We start from the raw sequence: 22,752 nt of genomic DNA, 5'->3' as shown, positions 1-22,752 counted from the left end.
AAATCAATCTAATGAGAATCTAATATCTGATAGTGACGGAAAACATGAGACACAAAAGACGATGGCGACTGTGCTAATGTCCTCCTTCAGCCATGAGGCCAGAACGATACGTGACGTGTAATAATCTGACACAGCCTACACACACACACACACACACACACACACACACACACACACACACACACACAGAGCCATGATGTGTGTGTGTAACTTTCTGACAGGTACGATATCGTGAATCTAAAACTCTGATGTTTTGATTTCAATGGGTCAATGTGCACTACCTCAACACATGCACAAACAGTGACCCCACACACACACACACACACACACACACACACACACACACACACACACACACACACACACACCCTCCACCATGAACACTTCTTGCTGTGCAGATATCAAATAAAAAACCTCCAAATATGGTCGTCTGAACTCTTCTTCCCCTCACTCGGCTGCTCGTGGTCCAGCCGGCTCAAACTGTCGTCGTTACCGTGGAAACATTTACAGGCCATTAGGCACGCACATGTGGAAGAGAAAGGGGAAGGCAGGTAAAGCATGTCCTCCTCCACACGCCGGTCTTTGTGGCGCTCTCTCTGGATGGTCACAGAGACCATTAGGGGCTAAATCGGTTGTGCTCAGGCTGTTTGACCGCGTCGCTCCCTTTTGTAATCGACATCGTGTGTGTGTGTGTGTGTGTGTGTGTGTGAGTGTGTGTGTACGTCCATGTGTGTGTGTGTGTGTGTGTGTGTGTTGGTGTAAACATGAGTAACAGCATACTTATTTCTGATGTTTGTGCGTGCGCTCAAATTGTGTTTCTGTGATGGCTCATCTCAACACTTATGTTTGAAAGTGTGTGTGTGTGTGTGTGTGTGTGTGTGTGTGTGTGTGTGTGTGTGTGTGCATTTTACACCCCCGCTAAATAATGAATCCGGGCCACAGCAGGGGGACTTTTTTTGGTTTAACACCAATGCACACCCTTAATCGAATGCACTCAGCGTGTGCTGCCCCTTCCCGTCCAACATGGTGTCCATCGGTGGGCTTTTTCACGGAGACGCCATAAAGGAAGCCCCCCGTGCCCGTTCATTCGTCTCATAGCTCACATTCCTTCCCTCGCTCCTCGCCTCGGCCCCCGCTCTGCCACAGGATGTGTGAAAGCGGGGCAGAGAAAGGCCTGATTAGCAGCACGTCTGAGGTCAAGGTGTTGGTTAACTTTCCAGGAAGTGGAATAATTAGGTTTCTCACTCCTTATATGGAGTGTGAGGTTAAACAACATGTTCTCTTTGTGCGCTCTTTAGCTGAACTAAAGGTTGCTTTTTTTTTGACCTGGCGAAAAGAGAGTAACCTCTGCTGCTAACGAACCGTGACGGGTTCAGTACCATAAGATTTAGACTTTAAATAAACTCTCGAAGGGGGGGGGGGGGGGGGGGGCTTGTGTCCCCACATCCCAAAACATCCACACTGTGTGCGTGGGATTTCCAGCAGGTGTGTGTGTGTGTGTGTGTGTGCTTCCCCGTCCGCCTGCTGCTGCTGGTGTGTGTGTGTGTGTGTGTAAGTGGCGGTCCTTTGTGCTCACCTGAAGGCGGGGATCTTGTTCCCCCCGCCTGCATGAATAGAGCGCGCCGGGCTTAGGAAGGAGCGCCGTGCTCCTTCACAGGTCTCTGACATAATGAAGCCAGTGTGTGATCTTTCTGCGAGCCCGTCCTGATGTGCGCCAACGCCGTCTCCCAAGCTGTGGAGGCTTTTTAAAGAGAGATTAAAATGTGACAAGGCCGTGGATAAGCAGAACTGTGTTAGTGTGTGTGTGTGTGTGTGTGTGTGTGTGTGTGTGTGTGTGTGTGTGTTCTGAGTGCACTCTCCTCTCTGAGTGTTTGCATGTTTATGTGCGCTCCTGTAATGTAATCTCGCCGTTTGCAGCGCCGCGGGGACATTTTATGCTCCACAACATAGTTTGTATTGAATGAAGCACAAACACACACACACACACACACACGCGTGTCCTCCGTGCAGCCTCGTGCACGTCCACCATACGGCGTGCACGCTCGTGTGTTACTAAGCGATATGAATCCCTGCAGCCAACAATGCGTCCCGTCCTGCCTCTGATACATTTAGCTAATAAAGTCGGATGACAAAAGTGGGGTTAGTTAGATTGGATTCCACCTCTTTTGTCTCCCCACCCGTCCGTCCTCTTTGCTGGTGGTCAGCGCTGTTGGTGGGTGAGGGGGGGGGACAGGAGATTTAGACCCCCAATTTAATTTAGCGGACTGGAGGTATGGTAATGAACGTGCGGGCGGAGGAGGAGGAGGAGCAGAAGGGGGCGTGTGAGGAGAGGGGAGGATGGATAGGGAGGAGGGGTTTCGGGGTCCCCTTCATTTACCTCAGGAACATCACATCCCCCCCCCCCCCCCCCCCCCAGAAACCCCTCCTTTCGTTCTTCTTGAGGGAGCAGCAGGTTTTTAGTGAAAAACCTAATATCATGCAGGATGAGTGTGTGTGTGTGTGTGTGTGTGTGGGGGGGGGGGGGTCTGTATGTATGCACGGAGACAGAAGTAAAGTGACAACAATAGCAAATGGGGAGAGAGAGAGGGGGGGGGGAAGAGGGTTGAAAGGAGGGGTGGACCGGCGCTGGGTTCGGCCCTTTTTAATAAATCTGAGTGCTTTGGTTAGTGCTTCAATCTGCTGTACTCAACTAACCTCCTACCCACATTACACACACACACACACACACACACACACACACACACACACACAGATACATACATGCACTTACTCTGTGTGACTCATTTTCACCCACATATGCTATCATCAGACTGCAGGCTCAAGGGCTTTTAGAAGGTGTTTGCAGGCAGACCGTACAGCTGATGCTGCTCTTAATTGAACTGACCAGGACATGTGGGCTCGACGTTATTATCAGCTTTTATTCTTCTCTATTTGAATATTTTATTTCTTCTCAACTTCTGCTTTGTTGACCGTCCTTTTTTTTGTCAACAACAACAACTAAAAAAAAAAAAAGCAAACTGCTTTAAAGTGGTGCTTTAGATCGGCAATTTGAACAAGCGTAGCAGACTAAGAGCAATGCTAGACAGCCTCACGAGTACCTGGATGAGCTGGATGCGCTGCGTCTAATGCACACGCTGAATCCAGTTTGGATGCTCTTTGAGTGCCCGTTCAGTTAAAGTAAGAGAGAGAGAGAAAACACAAACAGCTGCCGGCTCTCTGCCGTACATCTCTGGCTCCATTTTGCTGCTCGATGGTGTAATTTTCGTCCTCGTCAGAGATAAGCGAGCGAGCGACGGCACGATGTCAGGCTGAGACGTCTCCAGCAGCCACACTGGAGTCTAATGGGGGCGAATCTCTCACCTGTCCACTGTAAACATCAGGTGTACACAGAGTTCACTCACTCAACATAATCATATGAATTCACAGGACCAGAGGTGTTCCATTTTGTTTGGTTGTTTTGTTTTTTTTTTGCATGATGGTGTTCGAGTCTCTGCGGACTGGAGACGGGTCCAGGCTCGTTTTCTGTCCGCGCTGTCGGGAAAACGTGTGAAGAGAGAATCGACCTCGCTCGAGAAACGCAGCGTGGACGGAAAGGACGCCTCACGTGGACGCTCGTGTCCTCAGGTTGTGTCGCTGAGCGGCTCGTGCAGGAGAGATCAGGACGGACTCGCCGCGCGTGGTCGACCAGAATGTGAGCTGCTCAAATCAGCTGGAAGGTCGAGGGTTCGATTCCCCGGCGACTGCAGCTACATGTCCCTAAACTCCTCCCGCTGCTTTGACTGTGTGTGAGTCACTCCCGCTTGGTGTGACCTGCGCTGTCACGAGTCAGAAGACGAGAAAAGAACTCGAGTCCATTTTACCTTTTTTTTTTTTTTAGAGGATTTAACACAAACCTCTAAAAACGTTCAGACAGTCAGAGTAAGTAAAGCCGGCCTGATTTGTTATTTTTCTTCCCCCCCACACGAACACAGATTACAGTTTTACAGAAGTCGATCAATAAAGCTGGAAGTGAAATGTGCACGGTCACTCGGAGAAGCTGAACAAAACAAACGGACAGGAAGTGATGCTCCGCCGCACGCCGCACGCCGCACACGTCAGCCCGTCCTCGTCCACAACCTTTACTCAACGTGTCTGGATCAGTGCGAGCTGCAGTCGCTCTGCATGATGTAGAGTCGCTCAGTCAGCGACACACACACACACACACACACACACACACACACACACACACAGAGGCCAGACGTACTCACCAGCACTTTTGAACACATAATCGTCTTCACACTCCGTGGCTCCAATCTCTCCCACGTACAGTACACACACACACACACACACACACACACACATTTACTACATCAGATAAAGGAGCAGAGAAACTCTTTCTCTCTCCTCCCAGCTCTCCTGCTTATCACTCCTCCTTTTTCATCCTCTTTTATTATCCCCTGCTTTTTTCCCTTAAGCAGGGGAGCGCTCAGTGCAGAAATGAAATTAATCTGTTGTACTACACCCCTCCCTCCCTCCCTCTCCTCCCTCCCTCCCTCCCTCTCCTCCCTCTCCTCCCTCTCCTCCCTCCCTCCTCTTCTTCTTCTTCCTCCCTGCTTTCCCTCCTCTTCAGCATCTCAATCTCATTCTCTCTTTGCTCTGTGGGGAGGATTGGACTCGTCACTTTAACCTCTTCATATTGGATATGAATCTGTTAGCCCGCCTGCCCCTCTCTCTAACACACCCCACCTCAATCCTCGTAGTTCAAACACACACACACACACACACACACACACACACACACACACACACACACACAAAGGCTCGGTCACACTTATTTACACACATGCAAGCACACAGATGTGAACGTCGGCGTGCACGAACACCGTACTCGCTCACACTTCATCTCACTCAGGTATCCAAACAAATCTTTGGACAAATCCAAATCCTCACACACACACACACACACACACACACACACACACACACATGTTGACATCTCTGACAAACGTTCCTCCGGCGGGTTTTCTCCCGGTGCTTCAATCAAAGCCGTTGATATGAATCTGGGCTTCTTCTTCTTCTTCTTCTTTTTGGTTGCAGCAGTAACACAGCAGCTTCTCGTCTCTCATCAGCGTCTCTGGAAAATAGCTGTTTATTCTCCTCTTTTCTTTTCCTGCCTCTCTCGACGTAGAGACGGGCGATATTGCCAGATTTTAGCTCCGGCCTTGGCTGAACCACGCTGCCTTATTAGTGTGGATATGGAATGAATGAGGGAGGCTTCATACTTGATATGAAAAAGGGGGAGGGAGGGAGGGGGGTGAGGGAGAGAAACGTGGGGAGTGAGCGAGCGAGCGAGCGAGCTTCTCCTTAATGGTTCCCCCCGGGGGTTTGAGCGGCCGTGCAGGCGAGTGCAGCCACATCCAGCCGCAGCAGTGAAATGGGACAGGTGAAGATCCTCTCCCTCCTCCTGCTCCTCCTCTAAAGACCCGTATGAATATGGTAAATCCGCTGTCCGCTCGCCGGCAGGATTCTCTCCAAGAAAATGGTCGTGTGTGTGTGTGTGTGTGTGTGTGTGTGTGTGTCTGTCCCTCGGGGGTATGAGCGAAGGAGATTCTGCATTTAGGCCCCAGCACTCACTCCCTCTCTGCTCTCTGGGGGTTTGAAAGGGACCCCGGTCTGCAGCGATCCTCCTATCTATCTGTGCACCGAGGCAGCCGCAGTGATAGCACACAACACACGGCTCAGCTTAAACATGGAGGCTGGAGCTACGCCGCTATCGCTATCTGGATGCAGGGCTTTAGCACGCACACACACACACACACACACACACACACACACACACACACACACACACACACACACACAGAGAGTGTCTAGCTGCTGACTGAGTGAGGTACATTTAGCTAGTGTTCGCCTGAGGCGGCAAGGGATCACGATGACCATCGTCATGTTCGGCTCCACACACACACACACACACACACACACACACACACACACACACACACACACACACACACACACACACACACACACACACACACACACAGGGTTGTTTTCTGCTACCAGCTCTGCGGCTCCAGTCTTGTCGGGGTCAGAGAACATGGTGGGATGGCAGCTCGCTCAGACAGTCTGTCAGTCATCCATTACTGCAGAAGACAAAGCGTTCACTTTATTTGCACCTTGTTGGCCTCCATCGAGAGCCAGAAAACCCTGACACACTCCAGCAGCACCGAACCGTCTGACTCCACTGCTTCACCGTCAGCATCAGGACCGGCTTGTGCGTGTGATTGTTGACTGTTGAAGGCGTAACGTGTGAAACATGGCAGAGACACAGAAACAAGCACGGCGAGACGATCTGTACACAAAGCAGATCATCCATCGCTCAACGCTGCACACTGAAGAGGAGCTCCTCGACCCTTTGACGGGCGTGTTAAAGATTTACTGACCCTTATAAACGCACGCTCAGAAATAATCTTAGATACACGACGTTTTAGTTTCTTAATCACTGATCGCTTTCCTCGTAAACGTCTCAAAAAGTCAAATCATCAAAAGGTTGCTTTTGGAGGATTTGAATGAAATCGGTCACATCATGGAATCGCAGGTGGTAACGTTAGCATCAAGGCTAAACGTGTCGCCTCACTGTTCTGCAGGAATAATTAAAGGACTGAAAGCCCGCAGGTACAAAGACATAACATGGAGACACGGCCGTTAAAAACCTGATATATTTCCCTCCTTCAGCTCCTGCTGCAGGATTACAGCCTTTGTGTTAAACTTAATCACCTCACGGCTTGTAAAATTAACATTTACTAGGGTCAGGACGCAGGGACGACGACATGTCCTGCCCGAGGACAAATGACACGCAGGCTTCGTGGTGTCATCAATCCCGTGACCTCCGAGCGGACGGACAGTTTTTCTAATCGAGGGACAGATCGAGTCGGAGACAAAAAGACGCCGACTGAGGACGTGTTGTTCGGATCAGTGTGGAAAACGTGCGCACGCGTCCGGAGGGTTTTTTGCGGCGGTTTAAAGCGGCGTCTTTAACCACGCATGTTTAATTGATGCGTCTCAAACACTCGTAATGGTTTCTGTGGTTTTGAATACAATCAGCGCTCATCGAGTAAAGTGCTCCCTCTGCTTATCGCAGCAGAGAGCACAAACGTTAACATATGAATTTAGATGTGATAAAATATTGATGCAAATGTCCTCAGTGTGTTCATTCATGTGAGGCCTGAGTGTGTGTGTGTGTGTGTGTGTGTGAGTGTGTGAGTGTGTGTCTTCTTCAGCTGTGACACATGTGAGTCTAAGTGTGTTTGCATAGTGCATCTGCCTGTCCGTGTGTGTGTTCATGCATGTGTGTTAATTTCCCAGCCCCCCTACTCTCCCTCCTGGTTTGTGTGTGTGTGTGTGTGTGTGTGTGTGTGTTGGGGGGGTGAGGGCAGCAGGGGTCCGAGCGCCCCGTGTCACCCCGAGGCCCCTCCTCATCTCCTTTGTCTTGCTCGTCAGTTAGGGAGCAGTCTGTGCAGGACCCGGGGATGCGGGGGGGTTGACCTTTACCCTTGACCCCCTAACCCCGCCCCTTCTCTCTCCGTTGCTCCAGCGATTCATATTCAAGCGACCCGTCAGCTGCCCATTCTTCTCTTTCACCCGTCCACGCCTGGACGGGCTGTTGTGTCACGTCTCAAGTTCAAGTCCTGGGACAGGCCAGGTCATCCGGGGCCACGCCAGGCCACGACAGACCAGACCTGGCAGGTGGAGGGGGGGCCAGGGAGGGGGGGGTGTTTGGATGCTCATTTTTTATCAGGGGTCAGAGACAGAGTGGTCTGGGGTCACATGCCGGGGTCACTTCCACTAACACGTCTGCTTTTTTTTTACACTGAGGATCAAATCTGTTTCAGTCAGACAACCAGGGGAACTTTTTTTTTTTTTTTTTTAATCAAACAGGATCCATTTTATTGTCTGAAATATCTGAACTACCAACATGCTGCTGCAAACCTTTGTCTGCACTTCATCGATTTTTAAAACCAAGAATAAATCTGCTCTTATATCTGAAGCATCAAATACGAGTTCAATATTCTGCTTACTAATAGAAAGAGAAACTTTTTTGTTTCCAGTTTTTCTTGAAGTGTCCGAGCACGTTGAAGGGCGTGTGACCTGAGAGGTGTGTGATGTCCGTCTTTGTCCTACTCGATGAGTTTGTCACTCTAATTGCGGCGTCATCGGCTTAAATTAAAAACCAGAGCAGGCCGCCTTTCACCTTTACAACCTTAAATCGTTCCGTTTTTTTTGTTTTGTTTTTTTTGTCAGGAGGCTCCATTGTAGCCTCTCTCTGAGGCTTTCGGGGAGGGGGGGGGGGGGAGGGGCTCACGCTTGGGTCTCAGGGTCAGGGTCAAGGTGGGAGGGGCCCCGGGTCAGCTAGCCAGACGGACGCACAGAAGGTGGACTTGACATTGAAGGGATGAGTGGATTAACGGGATTGTGTGTGTGTGTGTGTGTGTTTGGGGGGGGGGGGGGTCCTCGTATTTAAGTGTCTTGTCAGTGATGAGGGCTGGAAAGTGATGTTTTTTGGCGAGTACGGGGTCGTGTGTGGCTGCACGCGTGTCGTCAGTATTTCATCGTGTTTGCAGGAGGCACAAAGTTAACTCTGATGCAAACATCAGGTGCTCATTGTTTTTATTGTCAGGCGGTCTCATCCACTAACAAGTACACACGCACGACCACGCTGTCCTTCAGTCTGTTTGCAAAGCAGCGAATGAATGCGATGAATAAGCCGTCCGCTGATAATAAACCGAAGCTTTCACTTAGCTGTAAAAAACGTCGCTGCATTGTCCCGGCGCCGCGCTGCATCGCACGCCGAGCTCAATAAACCCACTCACTGCTCCGCGCTTCAGAAAAAGAAACATCTTTGCATTGTGCACTCCGCATTCCTCGAGCATTTACCTCACACACACACACACACACACACACACACACACACACACACAATGCGTGCACCTTTGTTTCTTTACATCAGCGGAGAGCTTAAGGTAACAGTCCTTGAGGATGCTGAGCCTCGTTAAGTGGGAAACCAATTTTTTTTTTTTTTAGGCGTCTGACATTTAACCCGCTGCTTGTGCTCGGCCATTCTTGCAGATAATGGGCTGGAGTTTGTTTTGAAAGCATCCCAATTGACAGTTGATTGAGCTGGCCTGAAGGTTATCCAGCAAATGGAGAACTACTTCTTCCTCTAAGAGCCGAAGCACAGCCAGCTCGTAATGGTTTCCACATGTAGTCGCTGCGCTCGCTACACAATCTTCTTCTTCTTCTTCTTCTTCTTCTTCTTCTTTTTAGACGAGCACGTGACTGAACGCTTCCATACAGGAATCTAAAGTTTGGCCTGCCGTGTCGAGAGGTAACCCTCCTTCACCGAGGAGTGTTCCAAAGAGTCAGGAGAGCTTTCAGTCCCACAGAAACAACAACACAAGTCCGACTCTTCCAATATTGGGAAATTGGAATGAAGCTGCTTCAGTGTCTAAATTTCAGAAATATGTTGTCGATGTTTTTTTTGGACCGAGCTTTGTCTCTTTCTCTGATGCAGCAGCTTTGGGTTAAAATGTCTCTTCAAGCTTCAGTTCATTGAATGTTCAAAGCAGCTGAAGCTCTTCGTATCTGAGACATCGATGTCGGACTGATGACACCCGTCCTCAACACCGCTCAATGAAAGAACATGGCTTTCAATGTTTGTCCACGCGTCGTCTCCATGACGACGTTCAGACTGAAACTCTGATCATTTCGTACTGTTTGGTCTCCTGTAGTCTGAGTTAAACCAGCATATAATCCGGACCACATACAAGGGCGCAGGTTATGAATCACATGACAGGAAGTGAAACCTCTTGAGTGTTTTCAGTCATACTGCTCTCCTCTCGCCGTCCGTCTTTAACGACTGAAACGCTGTGATTTTTTTTTTTTTAATACATGGTGATGCTGAGCCAAGAGTAGTGTGCAGGATTTTCTCTTCCCGAGGTTCCAGTTAAACGTCCTGACCGGCTTCACAACATCCAACCCGTTCTTTTAATGCATATATTTGTCCACGTCTGAGCTCGTCCTGATCCTGTGTGTTCAGTTACATCTCAGCCTCCACTCTCAGACGCTCGCAGTTCAATGCAGACAGAGAGGATTCAAATCTGTTTTTAGTGTCAGGCAAACACGACAATAAGACACATCAACAATCACTGAAGGAGCAGGGCGGGATTTTCTTCACCAACTGTCACGGTGCACAAAGAGTGAAAGGCTCGAAGAGGCCTCAAAGCTCCAGCTTCCAGTTTGAAGATCAACTTTATGAGGAAATTAGAAGGTCGGCTTTGTGTCCTTCACCTGTGAGATCTGCTGTAACACACAGAAGCACGCTGAGGGAGAACGATGAGACCTTGAGGATGCACAGTTTGTTGAAAAGGCCGTACGCTCATTCAGCTGAATGTTTCCTCACTCAGGATGTAAAGTGACGTGAACAAAAGTTTCAGCTCAAGTGCTTTACAGCAGGTCTCCTGTTTTTCCTGCAGCTCGGGAACACAAACATCAGCAACACAGACACCGTGACGCCAACAGGACGCAAAGGACGCTCAACAGAGTCAGTCCAAGTTAAAAGGATTCTTCCTAACGTGTGTTAGCTAGCCGTTAGCTTCATCGTGTTTTTAATGGTAGGATGAACAGGTAACAGGTGTGGCAGCTCTGCAGCCTGTAATTTAACAATTTCTCTTTGTGTGTGTGTGTGTGTGTGTGTTTTATGTAGAAGGGACGTATATAGGCCAAGTAAGCTAACACCAGATATTAGAGACAAATCAGCAGAAATCTTTTTCTCCATTCCTGAAAACGTCTCTTTTTGCAGAAACAGAGTTTTTACCTGACAAAGATGATATGCAGCCGGCGCTGACAGGAGCATGCAACCTGTCATTGATGGCAATTGCCACTTTTCTTTTTTCTTTTTTTTTCTGTTCCTGAGTGGCGAAATTACTATGTTCCAACTTGTCCATTTTTCTGCTGTCAGCGGCGTGTTTTTACCTTCATAGTGATAAAATTACAGCCCGCGGATCATTTTCCTGAATATGTGCAAAATGGAAAATACACGTCTTTGTGGAAACATGATCCCAAGATCCCCGCAGACGGCGAGAAGACGAGGTTGTTTTCTTTACGGCGTGTCCTCCTCGCCTCGGCTACTGTAGCATCGGCTAGCTTCGAATGTTAACGGTCACCAGTGGCTACTCTCAGGCTTTAATAACCATCTGGAAAAAACCAGGAAAAATCCAATAGAGCTCTGCTGCAGCCGTGGTCGAGGGTAAGACGGCGTGAAAACGGCTCGCCTGTGTTACAGCTCGGATCTGTGATCCAGATAAAAAAAAAAAAAAAAAGAGGATTTTTCTCAGGTGCTTCGACAAAGTAATGATCACACGCCGTCTGTTCAGGGTTTTAATGAGCTCATGTTTAAATAAGTTATAGGAAAGATTTGTTTTATCTTCACACACACACACACACACACACACACACACACACACACACACACACACACACACACAGATTAGTTAACAATGGTGGAAGTGTCCAAGCCTGGAAATGGACAAACACACTTAGACACATATCACTGCATCCTCCACACTTCTCTCTCGCTCTCTCTCTCCCCCCCTCGCTTTGCCTTCCCTCCGGACAAAAATGGAGAAAGAGAAAAACAGTGAAGGTGTGAGATGGGTGGGTGGGGTTGGTGAAAGGACATGAGAGACAGAGAGGAGGAAAGCATCGGTCAGAGAAGAAAGAGAGAGAGAGAGAGAGAGAGAGAGAGAGAGGATGGACAGACTGAAAGGTACATCAGAAAAAAAAGGAGAGCGAGAGATAGCTCTAAGAATGAAAGGAGAGGAGGAGAAGACGAGTACTAAGAGAATAGGAGAGAGAGAGAGAGGGAGAAGGGTGGGCGGGCGACAGACAGACAGACAGTGAGGCATTAAAATTCATGGCCTTTTTTATTTTCTGTGCTGAAAATCAATACTGTCTACTATGGATGAGGTGAGATGTGGACAACAGCGGTTGCTGGCCAAAGAAGAGGGGGGGGGGGGGGGGGGTAGAGAGAGAGGGGGGGGCGAGGGAGAGAGAGAGAGAAAGGGGGGTGTCGTCAATATTAGCAGTGACGCAGCCACTGCAGGCCAAGGTAGAGTGGGAGAGGAGAGAGACACCGAGTGGGGGGGATGGGTGGTGTGTTTGTGTGTGTGTGTGTGTGTGTGTGTGTGTGTGAGATGGAGTGGGGGGGGGAGGGGAAGGTTCATTAAGTCTGACCAGCAGAGCTTTTGGCCAGCATAGCAGCCGGCCTTTTGTCCAAGGGTCCGAAAACACACACACACACACACACACACACACACACACACACACACACGCAGATGGACGGACTGATGGATGTTGCCCCCTCTTTCCTCATTGTAATTTACAACCCCCTCAAGAAGCTCCATCATTCAAGCATTGCTGTGTTTGACTAATGTCTGGCAGATGTTCTGGAGCCACTCGCCAACTATTGTCGCAGGCCCGCGCTCACTTCGCCTTTAATTCAGGAAATGGAGATTCTTCTGCGCTCAAAAACTATAAATCTCTCCCCCCCCCCCCATGAAGAGGCCTCATCCCTTCCAGGCGCTGCAGTTATTACATTAGTTTCATTTTACACTTTAACTGCATGCAGAGGCCACCGAGCCTGCTGGGCATGGCAACCTCTGTGAACAGTGTGGAGGACGTGTCGTCCGTCTCCCAGGCGAAAAGATGGACATTCAGTTTGTAGCGTTTAACATTTAAGTGTCGAAAGGAGCGGAGAGCGTGTCATAAGATGCTCCTCAATGACATTGGGGCTTTTTTGAACTGTGCGTTCTCTGAACCAAGACAACAAACAAACTCTAATCATCACAGAGAGCTGTTTGGCTCCGCCCCCTCCTCTCACACAGGTCAGCATGTGGTGGACACTGTAGCTTCAGTGATTAGCCAGCTCTGCATGTGGTGGACACTGTAGCTTCAGTGTTTAGCCAGCTCTGCATGTGGTGGACACTGTAGCTTCAGTGTTTAGCCAGCTCTGCATGTGGTGGACACTGTAGCTTCAGTGTTTAGCCAGCTCTGCATGGGTCTGTAAAGCTTTCTGCGTTCTAACCTCTCTCCATGTTTCATCTCCAACATTGATCCTAGTTTGAGCAGCTTTCTGCTGCTGGAGCTTATTAGAAACATGCAGAGGCTTTTTAGCTCGGGTACAATCACTTCTATCTGAAGCAGTTCCACTGCCCGCTTCCATCGCTGCAACACCTGTTCACCTGATAACTGCTCTCATATCTGGCAAACCCAGGGGCGTCCAAAACGGCCTTCAAAGCCCCGCCTACCTTCTCTGGTCCAATCAGATCCAGAGCATTCAGGAGCAGAATCTAAAGTTAGAAGGAGGACATACTGGCTGCTGCATGTTTCCTTCATGATCACAGAGGAGGAGAGCAACTCTCTGATTGGCTGATTGATCACAGAGGAGGAGAGCAGCTCTCTGATTGGCTGATTGATCACAGAGGAGGAGAGCAACTCTCTGATTGGCTGATTGATCACAGAGGAGGAGAGCAGCTCTCTGATTGGCTGATTGATCACAGAGGAGGAGAGCGTCAGTAAATCTCTCCACGATCGTATCGTCACAGTCGGGTCTGAAGACAACGAGAATGTTTAAAACACAACATCTGCTGTTCTGACGTATCTTCAGCTTTCGTCTCCGTTAAGACTTCCGTGGTGATTTTTCTTTGACCACGTTGTTCATACATCCTGTTAGAAAGCGGCAGAGTCGGTCGCTGTGAGTGAAGTGTTGCTTTAAGCTGAAGAGAGTTTTTTTTTTTCTTTTTTCTGGTACAGGAGCTGCTCATAGTTCACTGCAAACTGGACGTGTTTATATATTTATATATTTATCTATCTTTGAGATCCTTTATTTCTCTCATGCTGAGCAATTAGAGTGAAGCAATAACCGGCTTTCTTCTCCGGCTGTCAAAATATTTATACCTCGGAATAAGACGCAGAAACCAATCCACTAATGGCTGCTCTTAAGCCTCGTCTTTCTGCTGATTACAGAGTTTCTGCCTGACTGTTTCTAAATGAACACAAGCCTATAAAAAACTGCATCCAGCTCTAAACCAGGATGCTGCACACCGACGACTTCCTGTCTGTGATGACTGTGATGTCACAGCGTTGTAACTTGGAGGAGATGCACTTTGTGTATTTGAGGCGTTTTTCCTTCTCTGCAGCTTCTTGCATGTCAAGATAAAGCTCTCTCTCCTCTCAGGCAGGGAGGAGAGACGGGGAAGACGGAGAGGCGAACATTTTGACGCTGGTGAGATGTCGAGATGACAGGCGCTACGATCGCTGGAAAAATAAAAGTGTAGATTTTAAGACATCTGTAGTCGTTTGTAGCTGCCGTCGGCGTCGATTCAAACCTCCTGAGATGAAGTCTGATTCTGTGTTCAGACGTTTCATTGATCATCCGAGTTGGTCTGAACTTCCCCGTGCGTCGTCACCCATCACATCCGACCCGTCCCGCAGGTCGCCGTCTCCATCGCTCCGCACACACACACACACACACACACACAGTGTTTCCAGAGATCCGGGGCGAGTGGTTACTATGGGGATAAGGGGAGAGAGAGAGAGAGAGAGGGAGGGAGGCAGGCCGTGGTTTTGAGGTGTAAAGCATCATAAATAATGGAGGCTGCACCTCACATTGAAATGCAAAGGCTGGAGCTCGGGCCTGAGCAGAGGTAATGCTGGCTTTTTGAAATTTATTTTTCATAAGCATGATCCCCCCCCCCACCCACCCAAAACCCCCTCCAATCACACACACACACACACACACAGTCATTGTTCCTCATAAACCCCGTCATCCCGAACGGAAACATACCTTAACATACGTTTGCATTCCATGGAGTCTGCCCGACTAGTTTATTGAATTCAGTCATTCATCAATCGCACGTCAGAAGCAATATCAAAGTGACGCGTTCCTCACGGCCGCATATCGGAATATTTCATCTCCTCCCTCGGCGGGAGGAAAATTAGATTTGGTAATCACACATCTGCATATCGGTTACGTGAGGCGACACTTTCCAATAAAATAAAGTCAAGTTCATTAGATTTTCTCCTGAGGTGAAACTCCTGCACCTTGTTCCTACTGCTGGGAGACGGAGCCAGTGGGGCATTGTGTGTGTGTGTGTGTGTGTGTGTGTGTGTGTGTGTGTTTGCAAGCGTGCGCACACTTCTGCAAAGTGTTGACGGTAACGTGCGAACGGCAGCTGCAGACGAGAAGCCAAACATTCAGGCAGAATGTGGATGAGACTCCTAACTGTATACGACTGAGTGAGGCCTGGTGTGTGTGTGTGTGTGTGTGTGTGTGTGTGTGTGTGTGGGAGAGAGAGAGGGAGATAAGGCCTCCATGGTGGTTTTTTTCTGCACTGCGATTAGAGTTTTTTTTTTTTTTGAACACAAACACGGCGTTATCAGCTGCAGTCATGTTTTTAAAGATTGTGAGCGTCGGAGGATTTAGAGAGAGCGTCACGTGAATGCATCACACCTGATTACACTACATCACTGATAAAACCCTCAATGAAATCTATATATGTGTGTGTGTGTGTGTGTGTGTGTGTGTGTGTGTGACGTTTACCGTCCATATTTATCCAAAACCAAACTTCACAACCGTTTTCTCGCTGCCTCCAATAAAAACTAAACTTCACGTGGTCGTCACCACGCTGAAGAGGTCATTAGACTAAACGGGAGCGGCGTCCTGTCCCCGTGTTTCATCAGACGCTCCGTTAGCGCTCCTTATTGACAGACAGGAGTGGAGTTTACGCCGCCTCCTCCGATGAGCGTTGGCACGCTTTCAGCAGAATCACAGGGATGAAATGCGGACGGCTCTTGCAGAGAGTTGCAGCATGTTGTTTCTGCTACACCTTCAACATGTTTAAAAATTACCAGCTCGAACCTCCGCGCTGCCTCTCCACGCCGCCTGAGCTAAGAAGCTTTCAGCCAGGTGTTCCACTATTCTGTATAATCAACATGGCAATCAGCAGCACTCTCCCCCGACTCTCTCTCTCACACACACACACACACACACACGCGGCGGCGAGGCTCGCTGGCGTCTGGCCAGAGCATCAATAAAGCCAGTGTGAGTTTGAGAGCCATTTAAGGGCCATTTCGCCCCAGACCTACAATCCTCCATACTGCTCACTACAGCACCTCTGTGACCATCAGGCTGACCCTGCACAGGGAGAGATAGAGGGAGAGCGAGATGAAGAGGTGCAGAGAGAGAGAGAGAGAGAGAGGCAGGAGTGAGGAACTGAGGGGGGGGGGGGGCAAATTGAGATTGGAGAAATTGTGAATGGAGAATGAGGAGAAAGAAATTGTAGGGGAGAAAAAGAGAGGATTGGAAAATAAAGAAGGGGGAGTTAAAGTGATGAAGGGAGAAGGAAAAAAAATGGAGGTCATGGTTCTGGTTCGTGTTTGAGCCGCAGAACCTCAAAGCTGATGTTCCGAGCCGCTCCTCATCGTCGCTCTCCTCCGCCGAAGGCTCGCACTAAAACGTCTTGTAAATGTTGAATGTTTCCAAAGGGCAGAGGAGCGATGGAAGCTGCTGGATGAAGAATTCATAACATCTCCTTCAAAATGCCCCCCCCCCAAAAAAAAACAACAATAAATCAAATGGTGAAGATGATCGTCCCTGTGACGCTGGAACACAGACGTTTGGCCCCGCCCACTGCATGACTGTTGGCTCACGGCTCGCCCACGTGGATAGAGTTAGCCGCTCTGTGCTCGAGTGCGAACCGTCCTCACCTGCTGACGTGTTGGATCAATAACGTAACCGGTGCAGCAGATATTAGCTCATCCTTCATCATCATCAGCAGCTCTCTGTCACCAGCAGGGGGCGCTTTACGGATCACAACAAACGCTGTCGCTCCCAGAGTGCCGAGCGGAGACGCACGTTCACGTGCAGCTTCTTCCCACTGGAGTGATCGTCTCCACTTCGTTAAATATCTCCAAGAAAGTGTCAGACGGCTCGATGTTTGGATCAACAAAGTCGATATCGGCCGATTTCTCTTCATCAGATTTGTTTCCTCTCGCCAGGATCGGCCCCAAAAATCCCAAATTTTGCTCAGGCGCGAGTTTAGAGGGCGATTTAATCCGAGTGTGAAACTAGAAGAACTTCTGGATGTCTGTTCTTCTCTCTCTCTCTCTCTCTCTCTCTCTCTCTCTCTGTCTCTCTCTCTCTCTCTTTCTCTCTGTCTCTCTCTCTCTCTCTCTCTCTCTCTCTCTCTCTCTCTCTCTCTCTCTCTCTCTCTCTCTCTCCCCATCTGAAATCCTTCCGTCTACAAACCCAGTGCAGTGGATCTGTCCACGTATTGATCCTCCTCTCTCTCCTCTCTCTCTCTTCCTCTAGTACATTACATGCTAAGTCATCAAACGGCCACCCGTCATTTTCATTAACACTTTTACTGACATCGACCTCATCCCTCTCTCTCCCTCGCTCTCTCTCTCTCTCTCTCTCTCTCTCTCTCTCTTCGCCTGTCGAGTCCAGGCCTCGTGTCTCTCTTCAAGCCCTCACCATCTCGTCTGTTTCCAACTATCCTTCTTTCCTCTGCCCTACATCCTTCCCTCGCTCGCTCCCTCCCTCCCTCTCTCTCTCTCTCTCTCTCTATTGATCCAGCCATAGTTTTCTGTCTTCCCTGCGCTGGCTGGCTGGCTTTAATCAATATAGATAATTGTCTGCTTTCTCTTCATGCCAAACACGCTGCCTTTTTTCTCAATGAATCCAGGTCTTTCCTCGGCCCCTCCCCTCCCCTCCGTACGGGAATCCCTCCATTAATGACAGGAGATAACCTGCTTTCCTTACCGATTTTTCCCCCCCCCCCGCCCCCCCCCCTTCCTCTTCTCTCGTTCCCTTGTTCATCGATTACCGTGAGATATCGCCCCGCGTGCCCCCGTCAACAAATGTAAACAGAGCGGGGCCACGTGGCTCGCCTGTGAGTACAAAGCCCACGCTGTTTTTTTTTTTATACAAATATTCAAACTTTATAAACACACAAAGTGGGACGCACCACCGGAGACATCCAGTTTATACTCCCATCTGAACCGCTGGAACAAATTATGACTCCACTCAGTCCCACGAGGCGTCTTCAGCAGGAAGGAGCAACTTTACCTGGAACAACTCAGAACGACTGTTCACCGATTTAGGACTCAAATTATTGATCGTATTCAGGTCAAAGGTCAACGTACAGAAACGTGACTTTAAAGGGCCTTCTTTCCCAGTAACCACCTTCTCCTCTTTAGATAATCTTTTCTTCACTGACTCACCTCCCAGTAGAGACGTCTGTTTCATGACGTCTTTTTTTTTTTTTTTTAAATTTGTCAATAAAAAATAAGTCCGAGATTATTCAACAGGTGGTTTTATCCAACGATAAGAATCCTCTTCTGTGAATCAGTACACAGATAAACATCGTGTTATTAAGAGGTCGATGTTAATCCTAACTTTCCAGAAGGACATTAAAAAGGGTTAAAAGTGCAGCTGATGAGTCACATGGTAGAGCATGTATTGATGATCCGTATGATCTGTATGAAAAGGACTTCCTGTCTGCTCTCAAAGCTTCTGTTGTTTGGGAGTTTGTAGCAGGAAGTGAAACAGTCTGAAGTTAATATTAATACAGACAATGAAACAGAATGATTGTTGTTGTATTAACATCAAAAGGAGGGAGGTTTCTTTTTTTTTTTATTTCACAGTAAATTACGAAACTTTAACAAAAAAAAAAAGATTTATTCTGCAACACAACGACAACAGCAACAGATCAATCGTCCCATTTTCTCGCCAAAAATGGACGCAACGTGGTCACTGGAGTTTAAAATGAAAAGAACGTCTCTCGTTTTATTCACCTTTACCTCCCTGGAAAAAAATAACAGCAAACTTCCTCCAGGATTAATGAGCCGACATTTAGTGCTTGGATTTCTAAAAAAAAAAAAAAACCCGAGACAATTCCCCAAAGTTTTTTTTTTTTTCTGCAGAGAAATACGCAGCATTTAAAGAAAGAAGAGAAGAAGAAGAAGCAGAGACGGCGACTCACATGAATCTTTTTTTTCTTTCTTCCCCTTCCTCCCCCTGCTCGTGTTAGTACAGCAGACCTGCACATGAAGGCAAACATCTGAAATGTACACAATGCAGCCTCACAGCATGCCGTCCTGGCTTCCACACAATTAGAGGCTATAGGGGGTATGGCAAGGCACGCTGTAATTATATAGCTCTATATGAAGCTGAGTGAGGTGGGGGGGGGGGGGAGGCGAAGGGGTGGGCGCTCTGTATACCGCGCTGCATTGTGACCCGAGCGGCTGCTTTTTGAAAACACGGCAACAAATCGATAGTGTTTCATCTGAGTGAATAGAAAGCTGTGAACATTTCAGTCGCATCAACTTTATTCATATATATGAAAAAAAAACTAAACAAACAAACATAAATCTAAGAGTCGCCTCGAGGGGTCTTCACAGCAACACGCTGGATCGGCAGGTTCAAGGGAAAAAAAGTCCCCACCAAAAACAACCATAACTGGGAGATGGATTAACCTTCTGAAAGATTTAAAACCAATGACATCAAATGATGTCACAGACTGTCAGGGGGAGGAGTCACAGGCGGACTGTTCAGAGATGCATCCTTTGTGATGTCACAGCGAAACATGAGGTGAACTCAGAGTCAGGACTTGGACCGGCACGGAGACGTTTTCAGAGCGAGGCTGCACGACTCGAACGCTCAGAGAGAAGCTAACAGGCGCACGTGTCGGTGTGACCTGCGCTCCCCCAAGTCCGTTCAGCGTAACAGTATGATGATTAGAGGGGGACACGAGGAGGTGGGCGGAGCGTCGTGCAGCTGACACATCAATTAAAAACACTACGACGTGCCCCTTCTTTGTCTTAAACTTTCAATCTGTCCAGAAACAGACGGAGAGAGGTGGCGTGGAGGCGGAGCTTTAGCCGACCTGTGAGTCGACACAGCCGCTCCGTAATGACGCAAAATGACCGAGTAACTCTTGAGTGAAGAGTTAGAAATAAAACTGAGTAAAGAAGCTAACGCTAGCTAATGCTATGAGAAATGTTTGCATTTAATATGAGTGTCCACTAGGAGATCCAGCTCCTAGTGGACACCGGAGGAACTGCAGAGGATTACAGATTTTCACTGACGTTGATGTGAGAGTTTCTGTCCCTTGTCGATGGATTTGCAGAGCGTTAAAATCCTGAATATGTTTTTCTCCATGAGTGGAGATTTATTGACTCTTGAAGGTTTCATTCTTCCCTTCGTAATTCAGGTTTCTTTTTGAATCGGCGTGCGCCGCCGCCGCCGCGCCAGCCCCTTCGGTAAAGAGATTGCTGGAATTGTTCGGTGGAGGTATGCAAGGTCAGAAGTGTTAATAAAGTGCAGAAGACAGTCGTCACGCTCCTCGTGTTATTAAACAAACATGTACAGAGGAGCGAGCTTCACAAAGGTGGAAAACAACTCAGCCTTCAAGACGAGTGCAAAGAAAAGAAGCGAGAGAGGAACGGCGTGCGGAACAGATCCAAGGCCGTGACCGATGGAGAACAAGGTCGGATCACACGGAGGTCCGTGTCGCTCTACCAGTTTGGACTTTAGAAGAACGGAGGCGGGAGGATGCAAACTCGTTTGTTTGTACTTTGAATCAGCCGTAAATTGTGCGTCTCTCTTTTTGGCGAGCAGTTTGGAGGAATCCTGAAAACTCGAGCGGCGATTAGAACGAGGAAGAAGAAGCTTAAACACGCCTCCCTTATCTCTCTCTCTCTCTGCTCGCTAACTTTACTCGCCGCTGAAAGGCCGATCCTATAACAGCAGCTTTTCGGCCATTTTGAGCCTGTTGTGTTGAGCTTGTTTGTGTGTGTGTGTGTGTGTGTGGTGTGTGTGTGTGTGTGTGTGCGTGTGCGCGCTCTATCTGTGTGTGTGAGTGTGCTGGTGCAGAGAGAATGGACCCTTATCCAATTTGTACTGGTCAGTAGTGTGAAATGGCGGTAGGTCAGTCAGCCAGGCATTGTGTGTGTGGTGTGTGTGTATGTGCGTGTGTGTGTGTGTGTGTGTGCGTGTGTGTGTGTGTGTTTTCTTAGTTGCACATAACCCTGTGGTGGTCCGGCATGTGCCAGCGTGCTTTCATCTACAGTCAATACACACACACACACACACACACACACCACACACACACACACACACACACACACACACACAGAATAGAGGACATGATTATGGTAGAAAATAATAAAGACCCGTAGTGTAAGGCACAATGTTGTTGTGTATAATGGCACCATGCTGGCATCCCTGTATGCGCACACACACACACACACACACACACACACACACACACACACACACACACACACACACACACACACACACACACACACACACAAAAAGGAAAAGACGTTTCCATTAAATTGGTCGTTATTGTATCGTGTCCTCGCTATAGATCTGATCCATACAATGACACACACACACACACACACACACACACACACACACACACACGCCTGTAATGGATGTTTTCTACTTTAACCTTTCTGATGTGATTATTTTTAGTGTTTTTATTATCTTCCTCTTTATTTTCACGGCGCTCTGAGGAACCTTGGCTCTTTGTCACCATTTTCATTTCTAACATTTACTTTGTTTGTGAAAATATGTCCCGATTTTTTTTTTTTTTTTAAGTCTCCTCTCGATGGAAAAACCTTGATTCACCTCTCGTTTAGTTGTCATTTTGTGTGTGTGTGTTTAAAAAAAAAAAATTATTTAAAAAAAAAATCCAAAAAAAATTCAACCATCTCTGAAGGGAAACAAAAAAAAAACACCACGGCGAAGACGTTTGTAATGGCGTGGAAAGCCTCTGCTGATCAAACCTGTGGTCAAACAGCAGGATGGCGTCTGTAAGAGGTTACACACACACACGCACACACACACACACACACACACACACACACACACCTTAATGACTCGGTGGCTTCGAAGCACCGCAGTCCATTGTCTACATCTGTAATTTAGTATTTCTCTGTGTGTGTGTGTGTGTGTGTGTGTGTGTGTGTGTGTGTGTGTGTGTGTCATTTGGTGAGTGAACATAAGTGGGTCTGGGCGGTCTGTTGATGGACGGAGTGTAAAAATAGAGAGATAACAGCTACTCCGGAGCGAGAGAGTTGAAGGAGGAGGGGGGTCAGAAACAGGGTGGCCTTGAGCACCCTTTCTTCCCTCCAGTCGTCATTTCATCTCTCTCTCTCTCTATTCCTTTTTTCTCTCCTTCTCTTCCTACCTTCCATGTCTCTCTTTTTCTCCGGCTCGCCGATTCGTTCAGCCCACCTCGACAAAATGGAGTTTGTTAAGTGGAAGGCAGCGGCGGCGGCGAGGAGGTTTCAGATTTAGACAAGGGGACTGGAAAGTTGGTCGCCTGGCGTTCCTGTGTGTCTGGAGCTCCGAAGAAAAAAAACCAAACATTTTATTTAGTTGTTGTGTTGTTGTTGTGTTTGAAGGCGGCCCTTTTTAATTGAGGATATCTGGGATCAGGAGAGGCCGAAAATTAATCCGTCTTTATGATCCATCTTGTTTCTTTTCTTTCTTTTTTTATAAAGCAGGGATTCACTATTTTCCAACCTTTTTCTCCAAAGGCTGCAAATACCCCGACTTTCATGGACAAATTAGATTTTTTTTGGGGCCCAAATTTAAGCTGCAAACAAAAGAAGAAAAAAAACAATTAAAACGAGTTT

General features: G+C 48.2%; 2 protein-coding genes across 10 annotated transcripts in view; one reads left to right on the top strand and one right to left on the bottom strand.

Moving 5' to 3' along the window:
* The window catches only part of pou2f2a (POU class 2 homeobox 2a), a 73,465-nt gene that overhangs the window by 20,197 nt on the left and 30,516 nt on the right, over nt 1-22,752 (top strand). The gene's annotated exons all lie outside the window — the stretch shown is intronic.
* Nucleotides 10,984-22,752, bottom strand: part of bmp8a (bone morphogenetic protein 8a) — a 165,784-nt gene continuing 154,015 nt past the window's right edge. The window contains exon 8 of the mRNA XM_079368125.1: nt 10,984-11,002. The gene's annotated coding sequence lies outside the window, so the exon portion shown is untranslated. The remainder of the gene's footprint in view (nt 11,003-22,752) is intronic.

Source organism: Symphodus melops (genome assembly GCF_947650265.1).
Source record: "Symphodus melops genome assembly, chromosome: 18".
Lineage (NCBI taxonomy): Eukaryota > Metazoa > Chordata > Actinopteri > Labriformes > Labridae > Symphodus > Symphodus melops.
This window is presented reverse-complemented; position numbering and strand designations above follow the sequence as displayed.